This window comes from Microtus oregoni, unplaced genomic scaffold (genome assembly GCF_018167655.1).
Source record: "Microtus oregoni isolate MIOR12 unplaced genomic scaffold, Mior012 000029F_ref0000214, whole genome shotgun sequence".
In the NCBI taxonomy this organism is placed as follows: domain Eukaryota; kingdom Metazoa; phylum Chordata; class Mammalia; order Rodentia; family Cricetidae; genus Microtus; species Microtus oregoni.
In genome coordinates, this window is record NW_024543088.1 from 5,798,946 (window position 1) to 5,811,238 (window position 12,293).

General features: G+C 39.5%; 1 protein-coding gene, 1 non-coding gene and 1 pseudogene across 2 annotated transcripts in view; 2 read left to right on the forward strand and 1 right to left on the reverse strand.

The window, feature by feature from the left end:
- LOC121464907 (cytochrome P450 3A11-like) overlaps window positions 1–12,293 on the reverse strand; it is a 160,801-nt gene that overhangs the window by 62,633 nt on the left and 85,875 nt on the right. The gene's annotated exons all lie outside the window — the stretch shown is intronic.
- On the forward strand, window positions 1,893–1,999 carry LOC121465198. The gene has a single exon (XR_005976629.1). It is a non-coding gene; the product is annotated as a U6 spliceosomal RNA (small nuclear RNA).
- The window catches only part of LOC121464911, a 40,208-nt pseudogene continuing 33,650 nt past the window's right edge, over window positions 5,736–12,293 (forward strand).

Here is a 12,293-nt window from a genome sequence, read left to right on the forward strand (position 1 = left end):
TCTTTAAACTACATTTACTTGTTTATTGGAGAGTCATGCCATGGTGCATGTGGAGGTCAGAAATCAATGTTGAGGAGTTATTTCTTGACTTTCACCATGTGATTCCCAGGGACAGATCAAGTCCCTAAGTGTGGAAGCACTAGTCTTTACCCTTGATCCACATCACCACCCCACACTTTTTTAATATAACAAAATTATGCATTAGAGTAGTACTCTAATGTGTATATATTCTATACTTTCTTTATCCATTCTTTCATTGAGGGGCATCTAGGTTGTTTTCAGGTTCTGGCTATTACAAATAATGCTGCTATGAACATAGTTGAACAAATGCTTTTGTAGTATGATTGAGCATCTTTTGGAAAGGATGGACTCATATAGCTATTGATTTAAAAGATTATTTTTTACTATACCTTTATGAGAAAAAGACAGAGAAAAATTTGCCTTCATGGTACCTCCTTATAATAGTTTTCAGCTTGCTATGAGATACCAATGGAAGATTCTCCAACAGAGAAGCTTAAATAGCCACACCCTGTGCCAATATTTTGTACTGCAGCCTTTGGAAATGATGCAAAAGCTATTCCCTCAATCTATAGTTTCCCATTATATGGATGACAAATTACTAACTGATTCAAACATAGATATTTTAGAAAGATTGTTTGTAGATATAAAGAATATTTTGCCTTGTTTGAGATTACAAATTACTCCTTAAAAGATATGAAAAGGAGATTCTATTAATTATTTAGGATATAGAAAAGGTTGACAAAAAATCAGACCCTCAAAGGTACAAACAAGGAGAGATCAATTGCAGACTCTTAATGACTTTTGAAGATTGCTAGTAGAAATTTACTATTTAATATCTGGCTTACTATTGAGGTGAAAATGATGAGCTGAGTAATTTACAATTCTTAGTTAAGGGAGCCACCTTAGGGCTGGCAAGAGACTTGAACCTAGAGTGGCTCCCAGGAGCCCAAGGCGATGTCCCCAGTTAGTTCCTTGGGCAGATGAGGATAGGGAACCTGAAACGACCCTATCCTATAGCAATACTGACGAATATCTTGCATATCATCATAGAACCTTCATCTGGTGATGGATGGAGATAGAGACAGAGACCCACACTGGAGCACTGGACTGAGCTCCCAAGGTCCCAATGAGGAGCGGAAGGAGGGAGAAGATGAGCAAGGAAGTCAGGACCACGAGGGGTGCACCCACCCACTGAGACATTGGGGCTGATCTATTGGGAGCTCACCGAGGCCAGCTGGACTATGACTGAAAAAGCATGGGATAAAACCGGACTCTCTGAACATGGCGAACAATGAGGGCTGATGAGAAGCCAAGGACAATGGCACGGGGTTTTGATCCTACTTCATGTTCTGGCTTTGTGGGAGCCTAGGCAGTTTGGATGTTCATCTTCCTAGACATGGACTGAGAGGGGAGGACCCTGGACTTTCCACAGTGCGGGGAACCCTGACTGCTCTTTGGACTGGAGAGGGAGGGGGAGAGGAGTAGGGGGAGGGGAAGAAGGGTGGGAGGAAGGGGAGGGAAATGGGAGGCTGGTAGGAGGGGGAAACTTTTTTTCCCTTTTCTCAATAAAAAAATAAAATAAAATAAAAAAAAAACCTTAGATGGGAACCAGGACTTAAATATTCCAAGAGAATTATCAGCTGAAGCCAAGAGAAATTGGTGGAAAAAATTACAAGATGTACATCTGGATCATTTGAATCCAGAGTTTTATTATATTCTGATTATTTTACCCACTAAGCATATTATTTATGGAATATTAATGCAGAAAAAACACATTATCTTCGAATAAATCTTTTTACCACATAAACTGAGTAAAGAGTTAGAAACTCATTTGGCAGAGGTCTCTGAATTGATTATAAAAGGAAAATACAGTGCTCGCTTTGGCAGCACATATTCTAAAACTGTGACGATACAGAGAAGATTAGCATAGCCCCTGGGCAAGGATGGCACACAAATTCGTGAAGCGTTCCCTATTTTTATCCAACATTCTGCTTTTTACAATAAACACACCTCAGTCACAAAGACAGACATTACCTCAGAGTAAAGGGTTGGGAAAAGTTTTTTCAATCAAACGGACCTAAGAAACAAGTGGGTTTGGCTATACTAATATATAACAAAATTGACTTCAAAATAAAATCAATCATAAGAGATGGAGAAGGACACTTTATACACATAACAGGAACAATTCATCAGGATGAAGTCTCAATCCTGAATATCTATGCCCATAATATAAAAGCACACACATATGAAAAAGAAACGTTACTAGAACTCAAGGCACACATCAAACCCCACACACTAATAGTAGGAGACTTCAACACTCCTCTCTCACCAATGGACAGATCAACCACACAGAAACTTAACAGAGAAATAAGAGAACTAACAGAGGTAATGAATCACATGGACTTAACAGACATCTATAAAACATTCCACCCAAATAGAAAAGAATATACTTTCTTCTCAGCATCTCAGGGAACCTTCTTGAAAATTGATCATATACTCGGTAACAACACAAATATCCATAGATACAAAAAATTGTAGTAACCACCTGTGTGTTATTGGATCACCATGGAATAAAGTTAGAATTTAACAACAATTCTACCCCCAGAAAGAGTACAAACTCATGGAAAGTGAACAGTCACCTACTGAACCACCCCTGGGTCAAGGAAGAAATAAAGAAAGAAATTAAATTCTTCCTTGAATTCAATGAAAATAAAGACACAACATACTCAAATTTATGGGACACTATGGAAGCAGTGCTAAGCAGAAAGTTCATAGAACTAAGTGTCCACATTAAAAAAAAAAACAAAGAAATCTCACACTAGAGACTTAACAGCACAGCTGAAATCTCTAGAAAAAAAATAAGCAGACTCACCCAGGAGGAGTAGAAGACTGTAAATAATCAAACTGAGGGCTGAAATCAATAAGATAGAAACACAGAACACAATCCAAAGAATCAATGAAACAAAGAGCTGGTTCTTTGAGAAAATCAACAAGATTGACAAGCCCCTATCCAAACTAATCAAAAGGCAGAGAGAGAACACCCAAATTCACAAGATCAGAAATGAAAAGTGGGACATAACAACAGACACTGAGGAAATTCAGAGAATCATTAGGTCTTACTACAAAAGCCTGTATGCCACAAAGTTGGAAAACGTAAGAGAAACGGACATTTTTTAGATAAATACCATATACCAAAGTTAAATCAAGACCAGGTGAGCAATCTAAATAGACCTATAAGTCGCGAGGAAATAGAAGCTGTCATAAAAAAACTTCCAACCACAAAAAGCCCAGGACTGATGGGGGACTTTAGCCAATCACGTGCTGTATAATGTGTGTCCCTCTGGGGGTCCCAAATAGCCTATAAAAACATCGATTGCACTTGTTTTTTCTCTTTGTTTTCCTGTGCTCCTGAATTGCTGGAACCCTGGTTTTGTAAGTTCCCCCTTTTCCCTTTATTAAAGCTGAATATTTTATATTAAGGCTATTCTGGTTAATTCTAACTGCCGATTGATCATGCCCCTTCACAGGACCAGATGGTTTTAATGCAGAATTCTACCAGAACTTCCAAGAAGAGCTGATACCTATACTCCTTAATGTGTTTAACATAATAGAAACAAAACAGTCATTGCCAAACTCTTTTTATGAAGCTACAGTTACCCTGATACAAAAACCGCACAAAGACTCAACCATGAAAAGAATTACAGTCCAATCCCACTCATGAACATCAATGCAAAAATTCTTAATAAAATACTGGCAAACCTAATCCAAGAACACATAAAAAAATCATCCCTTATGATCAAGTAGGCTTCATCCCAGAGATGAAAGGCTGGTTTAACATATGAAAATCTATCAATGTAATCCATAATATAAATAAACTGAAAGAAAAAAACCATATGATCATTTCATTAGATGATGAAAAAGCATTTGACAAAATTCTACACCATCTTATGATAAAGATCTTGGAGAGGTTAGGGATACAAGGATCATATCTAAATATAATAAAAGCAATATACAGCAAGCCAACAGCTATCATCAAATTAAATGAAGAGAAACTCAAAGCCATTCCACTAAAATCAGGAACAAGAAAAGGCTGTCTACTCTCTCCATATCACTTCAATTAGTGCTTTAATTTCTAGCAATAGCAATAAGACAATATAAGGAGATCAAGGGGACTCGAATTGGAAAGGAAGAAGTCAAACTTTTGTTATTTACAGATGATGTGAAGTGTACATAACTGATCCCCAAAAATCTACCAAAGAACTCCTACAGCTGATGTGTCAGGATGCAAGTGATGTGGCAGGATACAGTGATGTGGCAGGATACAAGATCAACTCAAAAAAATCAGTTGCCCTCCTATACACAAAGGGTAAAGATGCAGAGAGGGAAATCAGAAAAACTTCACCTTTCACGATAGCCACAAATAGCATAAAGTATCTTGGGGTAACTCTAAACAAGGAAGTGAAAGATCTATTTGACAAGAACTTTTAGTCTTTGAAGAAAGATTGAAGAGGATACCAGAAAATGGAGGGATCTTCCATGCTCTTGGATGGGTAGGATCAACATATTAAAAATGGCAATTCTACCAAAGGCAATCTATAAATTCAATGCAATTCCCATCAAAATCCCAATAAAATTCTTCACAGACCTTGAGAGAACAATAATCAACTTTGTATGGAAAAAGTGAAAAAACCCAGGATAGCCAAAACAATCCTATACAATAAAGAAACTTCCGGAGGCATTGCCATCCTTGACTTCAAACTCTATTACAGATCTACAGTAATGAAAACAGCTTGTCATAAAAACAGAGAAGTCGACCAGTAGAATTATATAGAGACCTGGTTATTAACCAACAAACCCATGAACACCTGATTTTTGACAAAGGAGCTAAAAGTATACAATGGAAGAAAGAAAGCATCTTCAACAAATGGTGCTGGTATAACTGGATGTCAACCTGTAGAAGAATGAAAATAGATCCATATCTATCACCATGTACAAAACTCAAGTCCAAATGGATTAAAGACCTTAATATAAATCTGACCACACAGAACCTGATAGAAGAGGAAGTGGGAAGTAGACTGCACCACATGGGCACAGGAGACCACTTCCTACATATAACCCCAGTAGCACAGACAATAAGGGCAACAATGAATAAATGGGACCTCCTGAAACTAAGAAGCTTCTGTAAAGCAAAGGACATTGTCATTAAGACATAAAGGCATCCTACTGAATGGGTGAAGATCTTCACCAATCCCGCATCAGACAAAAGTCTGATCTCCAAAATATATAAATAACTCAAGAAATTGGACTTTAAAATTCTAATTAACCCAATTAAAAATGGGGAAGTGAACTGAACAGAGAATTCTCAACAGAAGAATTTCAAATGGCCAAGAGACACTTAAAGTCATGCCGCAATTCTTTACTCGCCTCAGATTGGCTTCAAGTCCCCACATACCCTATCATTTGCCTTCCAACGTGGATTTAAACTCCACACCTCCTGGAATCCATGGGCCCGGACTCTCTCTGCCTGCTTGGTATGATTTTTTCTGAGATTTTTATTTTTATTTTTCCATTCAAAAATTACACTTTCTTCCCTCCTCCTATTCCCCTCCAGTCTGGGCACACTTCAGCACCATTAGTGGAAGAGAAGCCTTGCAAAGGGTATCACACAGCTGGAGGGAGAACACAGAGGGCTCATTGCTGACAGACAAGCAACGATGGACCTGATTTCAATTCTCTCCCTGGACTTGGGTCCTCCCGGTAATCAGCCTGGTGCTCCTATACCGGTGAGTAACCACCAAAGTTCCTCTTCCACCGTGTCCTTGGGTTGGGGCTGTATTCAGACCTGTATTCTGGTATTGAGTGCAAGGTCAAAAGTGACAAGGAAAGCAGGGTCTGGAGAGATGGCTCAGTGATTAAGAGCACTGATTGCTCTTCTATTTGACCCAGGCTAGAATCCTGCTATCCACACGGCTCACATCATCTGTAACTACAGCCCCAGGGGACCCAATGCCTTCCACAAGCACCAGAATACAATTATAAAACATGATAATAGAAATTAAAATTAACTCTTATAAAAAAACTTTGAAATCACATGCTTTTTATTATTGTGAATAGAGGCAGCACATGAGACACGCGTGTGTGTGTGTGTGTGTGTGTCTGTGTCTGTGTGTTTGTGTTACAAGAAAACTTTGAGGAGTCTTTTCTTTCCTATTATGTCGATCCTGAGGGTCAAACTAAGGTTGTCAACTTCGGCAGCCAGTGCCTTTACCTGTGCAGTCATCTTGAAGGCCTGAGATGAAATAATTGTGTTCATTTTGAATTTTTATTTTTGGCAGAAAGTGGTCTCAAACCAGAGCCTATATGTGCTAGTCAAACACTCTACCACTGTACTAAAGCCCCAGTGACACTAACTATTAAAGTTCATGTTTATGTTATGCAGATCTGCTGGGCACACATACACACTTTCAACTCCCTCTTGCTGAGGTGAGGAGGGTTTCGGATTAGATTTACTCTTGGTATGACCTGAGTGACTTTCAGGTTACACCTAGAGCCACCAGAACTCAGTAGGAGCGTATACAAACCATGGGCTGCCAAGCACATTGGACCCCTCACCCAGCCCCTAAGCTCTGGGAACTGAAGGGACAGCCATGTTGTTGGTATGTTTCATGATTTGGCTTTTTTTTTGTTTGTTTTTTTTTTTTTTGATTTTTCGAGACAAGGTTTCTATGTGGTTTTGGAGCCTGTCCTGGAACTAGCTCTTGTAGACCAGGCTGGTCTCGAACTCACAGAGATCCGCCTGCCTCTGCCTCCCGAGTGCTGGGATTAAAGACGTGCGCCACCACTGCCTGGCTTCATGATTTGGCTTTGGTTGTGTTTATCTCCTCTCTGCTTGTGGTCAAAGACTTTCTGTTTCTCTCTATATATAAGGGACCCGTAACCATGATGTTTTTTAGAAACAGGGAATTCCAGGACCCAAACCTCTGCCATTTTTAGGAACTCTGATGAATTACTACGAGGTAATTGTTGATTCCTGATGGACAAAAATGGTTTAGTTTTGTTAAATGCTCCTTGATAGGAAATGATAGTGTGATTTCAGGTCCTCATACTGTGTATTCTCACGATACTAGAGAATGTTCAGTGATTCTTTAGGGCTCTATTGCCAACTTAAGACTATCAAATGTTTGTGTGTTTGTTTATGTTGTGTATGCCTGTACTTACATGTGCATGAGTGCCCATATGTGTGCAGGTCCCTATGCATGGATATACGTGTGCATGTAGATGCCAGAGGTTGGCACTGGATGTCTTCTTGATTGCTCTTCACTTTATACTTTAAGGCAGGGTCTCTCACAAACCCAGTTCTCTCTGACTTGACTTGTTTAGGTGGCCAGGTTGCTCCAGGGATCCCTTGTCTTGGCCTCCTGCAAGTGGGGATACTGGAGGACTTTAACCCTGGTTGTCATTTATGCAGATATTGGCGATTCAAACTCTGGCTTTTATGGTGTGCTCTTCCCACTGAACCATCTATACAGCCACCATTGTCAACTTCTCCCATACTTATTAATTTTGGGGTGAGTGTCTATGCGCCACAGCATGCATTTGTAGGTTAAGGGACAATTTGTGGGAGTCAGTTTTCTCTTTCCACCATATGAGTCCTAGGGATGAATCTCAGGTTGTCAGTGTTGGTGGCTAGTGCCTTCTCATCGGAGCCATCTCACTGGCCCTGATGTCAGATTATTGAGCCTCAAGTTTGTCTTTGGTGAAATGCAAAGATCTCCAACCCATTTAATCTTGATATTCAGGAGCTCAGACTTTGTGAGCAGTAAAAGAAGTTTCTTTCTTACGCAGGGCAGGTTCCAGGAAGGCACTTCTGTATTTATTTGAAGAAAATCTCGAGGGGGTTTCCAGCTTCTAGGACATCAACTGTATGAACTAAATAAAATTCTCTTTGTATCCAACTCATGGGCATCATTTTCTCCTTCTGCTGAATATTTCTGAAGCATCAGGTTATCAGAGACATAAATACACACCTTTGGGGGACAATTTGTGTACTTGGGTTCTCGGTGTAATTATTGAACCCCTGAAACAACTTCTATAGCTCTAGTCTCACCATTTACTATTCACGACATGGTGGTGGTTCTTGAGTTTAGCGTATTTTGCTTTTGTCTCTTTTGTAAGAACTAGGGTCCAGGTTAGTGACTGTTTCTTTTAGAAAGAAGATTTTTTTGTATATCCATGTGGGTTTATGCACATAAGTGCAGTACATACAGAGGCCAAAACAGGGCATAGGATTCCCTGGTGCCAGAGAAACAGATGGTTGTGAGGTGTTGGGTGTGAGTTCTGTGGACAGAACTTGTACCCTCGGGAAGATCAGCAAGTGCTCATAACTGCAACGTCACATCTCCAGCCCTAAAGACAGCTTTTCTGTACTGTTTCTGTTTTGTGGTGCTGAGAATGGGATCCAGGGATTTAGACATGCCAGCAAGTGATTTAACATGGACGTGGACCTACCTTCTCTTCCTTTAAAGGCAGCAGCCTGTGAAAGAGTGTGAGCAGCAAGTGTGTAACCTGAGACAGGATGATGGCTATCAGTTACCTCACATACTGGACTGCACAATGTATTTTGGATTTTCATTTAAAGATATTAAAGGCAAAACCACTGGGAAAAGGAAGATTCAACAAAACAACTGAAGTTAGAAACTTCCGTAATAAGCATGTCATGTGCCACATTTATTCTATGCGGATCATTTGTGATGAACCTGTTTTGACACCTGGCCTATGGTCAATCCACAGCAGACATTCCCAAGCTCACGTTCAGAGGGCGAGAGGCAAGTTCACACTGCCGTCATCTCAGATTTTCTTGTAGACATTCTATGTTTTGATTGTAAATTCTGCAAAACAATTTCATTATTCTTATTAAGATTATTATTATTATTATGTGTGTATATGCTGCTGTGCACATGTGTATGACTATGGCTTTGCATGCAGAGTCCACAGCAAGGGGTCAGGTGTCCTGCACTGTCACTCCGCCTTCTCCACTGAGTCATCTTGCTAGTGCCAGTAAAATTTACTGAAGCACTTTCTCTGTCAGAAACAGTTAACTTCATTTCATGGGTTTTGAGGGTTTGGTTCCTGGCTACAGAAGGGTTGGCACATACAGGACAATAATGGATGTCATGCTATTTTTCATTCCAGGTTGTATGGAAATTTGATGCTATGTGCTATAAAAAATATGGAAAACTGTGGGGGGTGAGTATTTTGGAAAGTCCCATGGAGTTGACTCTTTTTAGGGGGATGTACTCTGCTTGTGCAGGACAACGCCAGCCCAGAATTGTAGTAATGGCCCCACTGTTGTAAAGGTGATGCCATGTGTCATGAAGTGCCATGATTCACAGGACTAATTATCTTGAGAACATTGTATATTGTGGCTTTTTGAAAGGCTTTGATGTTCCATGGACTCTGGACTTCGTGTTTTTGTTATTTTGTTTTGTTATGTTTTTGAGACAGGGTTCTCTGTGTAACAGTCCTGGCTGTCCTGGAAGTAACTCTGTAGACCAAACTGATCTCAAACTCACAGAGATCCACCTGCCTCTGGCTCCTGAGTTCTGGAATTACAGGCATGCACCATCACCATCTGCTGCCAAGACTTTTGATAGAAGTGTATAACATTGTGTACTGTCTTGTTGAACTGAATTTAGAGATTCAATGTATTTAAAAACCAAAATGATCCGGGCAGAGGTGGCATACGCCTTTAATCCCAGCACTTAGGAGGCAGAGGCAGGCAGATCTCTGTGAGTTTGAGGCCAGTCTGCTCTACAAGGACAAAAAGAATTACAACTTGTCTCAAAGTATCTATTTCATTGACTACCTTGCTATCTATTTTATTTTGCTAAGTCCAAAGTTCTGCAGCATGTTTATGCCACACTTTAATCAATTCAGCAGTCTGAATTACCTCATGCTAGTCCAGGCATGACAACAGTTACAGTCAATACAATAATTTCCATACCACAGCAACCATCAATCCAATCATCCTATGAGTTCTTCTTAATATTCTTTCAGAGAGTTTCTGGACTGGAATCATCATAGGTGTCTTGCAATGGCGTCAGCAACTCACTGGCATCCAAAGCATTGGCCTTGCTCTGAAAATAAAGACTTTCAGAAGTGGCATCTAAATAACATCTTTTTTAAAGTGTGATTAGAGCTTCCAACAATTGTTTGTCCAGGTTTATGTGCTATCCCATATTGTGTTTGGTTATAATTACACAAATGTTTTATTTTACTGAAAATGTAAGCAGGTGCTTATCTTTAACTTGCATTGATTTTCCCTTTATAGCCATTGTTTCTAATAAAGGAGTAATTACAGAATCAGCCCTTTCAGAACTTAGGCAGATACTCATTGAAATCCTGAGTGTGTATCAATAGTATGATGTATATATTTTATTTTTTACAAATTCTGTTAAGTGAAATATATACATTTTCCAAATTTCATTTCTTTGATTATCCTTAGGATTACTTCTTACAGGTAAAGGAATTGAACTATACCAAAAACAAGTAGGATAATTTTTTATACTTTCTTTAGCTTATCACCAAGTAATAGAAATTTTTAGTTTAGACCTTTACTAGTAACATGATGTTTTATGAAAACCTGAAGATTATAAAATAATTTCTATTAATATTTTATCAATTTCTTCTCTGGGCTGAGGAATGTAACTTATTTATTCTTTGCTTTATGTCTAATATCCACTTATAAGTGACCATATACCGTGTTTGTCTTTCTGTGTCTGGGTTAACTAACTCAAGATGCTTTTTTCTAGTTCATCCATATGTTTGCAAATTTCAAGATGTCATTGTTTTTTATTGCTGAGTAGTTCTTTGTGTAAATTACCACATTTTCTTTATCCCTCTTCAGTTGAGGGGCCTCAAGGGTGTTTCCAGGTCCTGGCTATTATGAATAATGCTGCTATGAACATAGTGGAGCAAATACCCTTATGGTATGATTGTGCATCCATTGGGTATATGACTAAGAGTGGTATGGTAAGGTCTTGAGGTAAGTTGATGCTGAATTTTCTGAGAAGCTGCCATACTGATTTCAAAAGTGGCTGCATGAGTTTGCATTCCCACCAGCAATGGAGGAGTTTCCACTTACATCCTCTCCAGTATAAGCTGTCAACCGATTTGTGATCTTAGCTATTCTGACAGGGGCAAGATGGTATCTCTGAGTTATTTTGATTTGCTTTTATGTGATAACTAAGAATGTTAAAAAAATCCTTAAGTGTCTTTCAGTCATTTGATATTCTTCTGTTGGGAATGTTATCTTTAGATCCACACACCAGTTTTCAATTAGATTACTTAGTATTTTGATATCTAGTTTTTTGAGTTCTTTATGAATTTTGGAAATCAGTCCTCTGTCCAATGTGGGGTTGGTGAAGATCTTTCCCCATTTTATGGGCTACCATTTTGTCTTTTCGGCCATGTCCTTTGCCTTACAGAAGCTTCTCAGTTTCAAAAGGTCCCATTTATTAATTGTTACTTTCAGTGTCTCATCTCCATTACTTTGACCCTCCTCACTTTCTTCTTTCTCTGAAACAACATTCCTGTCTTCCTGTTAGGAAACATTCTCCTCTGCTGACTGACAATTGCTAGCCTGGATGTTTTCCTTTTTACTTCCCTGTTCAAATTCAAATGGACTCATTCTGCAGTGGATGCAGAGCATTTGAGATCAAATTACATAAAGAGCAAATCTTTTTTTTTTTTAATTTTTTTTTATTGCGAAAAGAAGAAAAAAAACAAACAAAAAACAAGTTTCCACCTCCTCCCAGCCTCCCATTTCCCTTCCCCTCCTCCCACCCTTCTCCCCCTCCTCCCACCCTTCTCCCCCTCCTCCCACTCCTCTCCCCCCCTCCCTCTCCAGTCCACAGAGCAGTCCGGGTTCCCTGCCCTGTGGTAAGTCCTAGGTCCTCCCCCCTCCGTCCATATCTAGGAAGGTGAACATCCAAACTGGCTAGGCTCCCACAAAGCCAGCACATTAAGTAGGATCAAAACCCCCTGCCATTCAAATCTTGACTCCTCTCTAGGATGTATAGGCTCCTCTCTCACATGAGCTCATTAGGTTCTCAAACTGGCTTCCGTACCCCAAGTTTTCATTGAAGGGAGTTGCATGAAACCAATAACAATGTCTGGTAACTATTACCAACAGTTCTGTTGTTTTTCTCTCACATTCACTCCATTTCCTTTTAACAAACACTAAGTGACCAGCATATTGCTGCTCCTGAGAT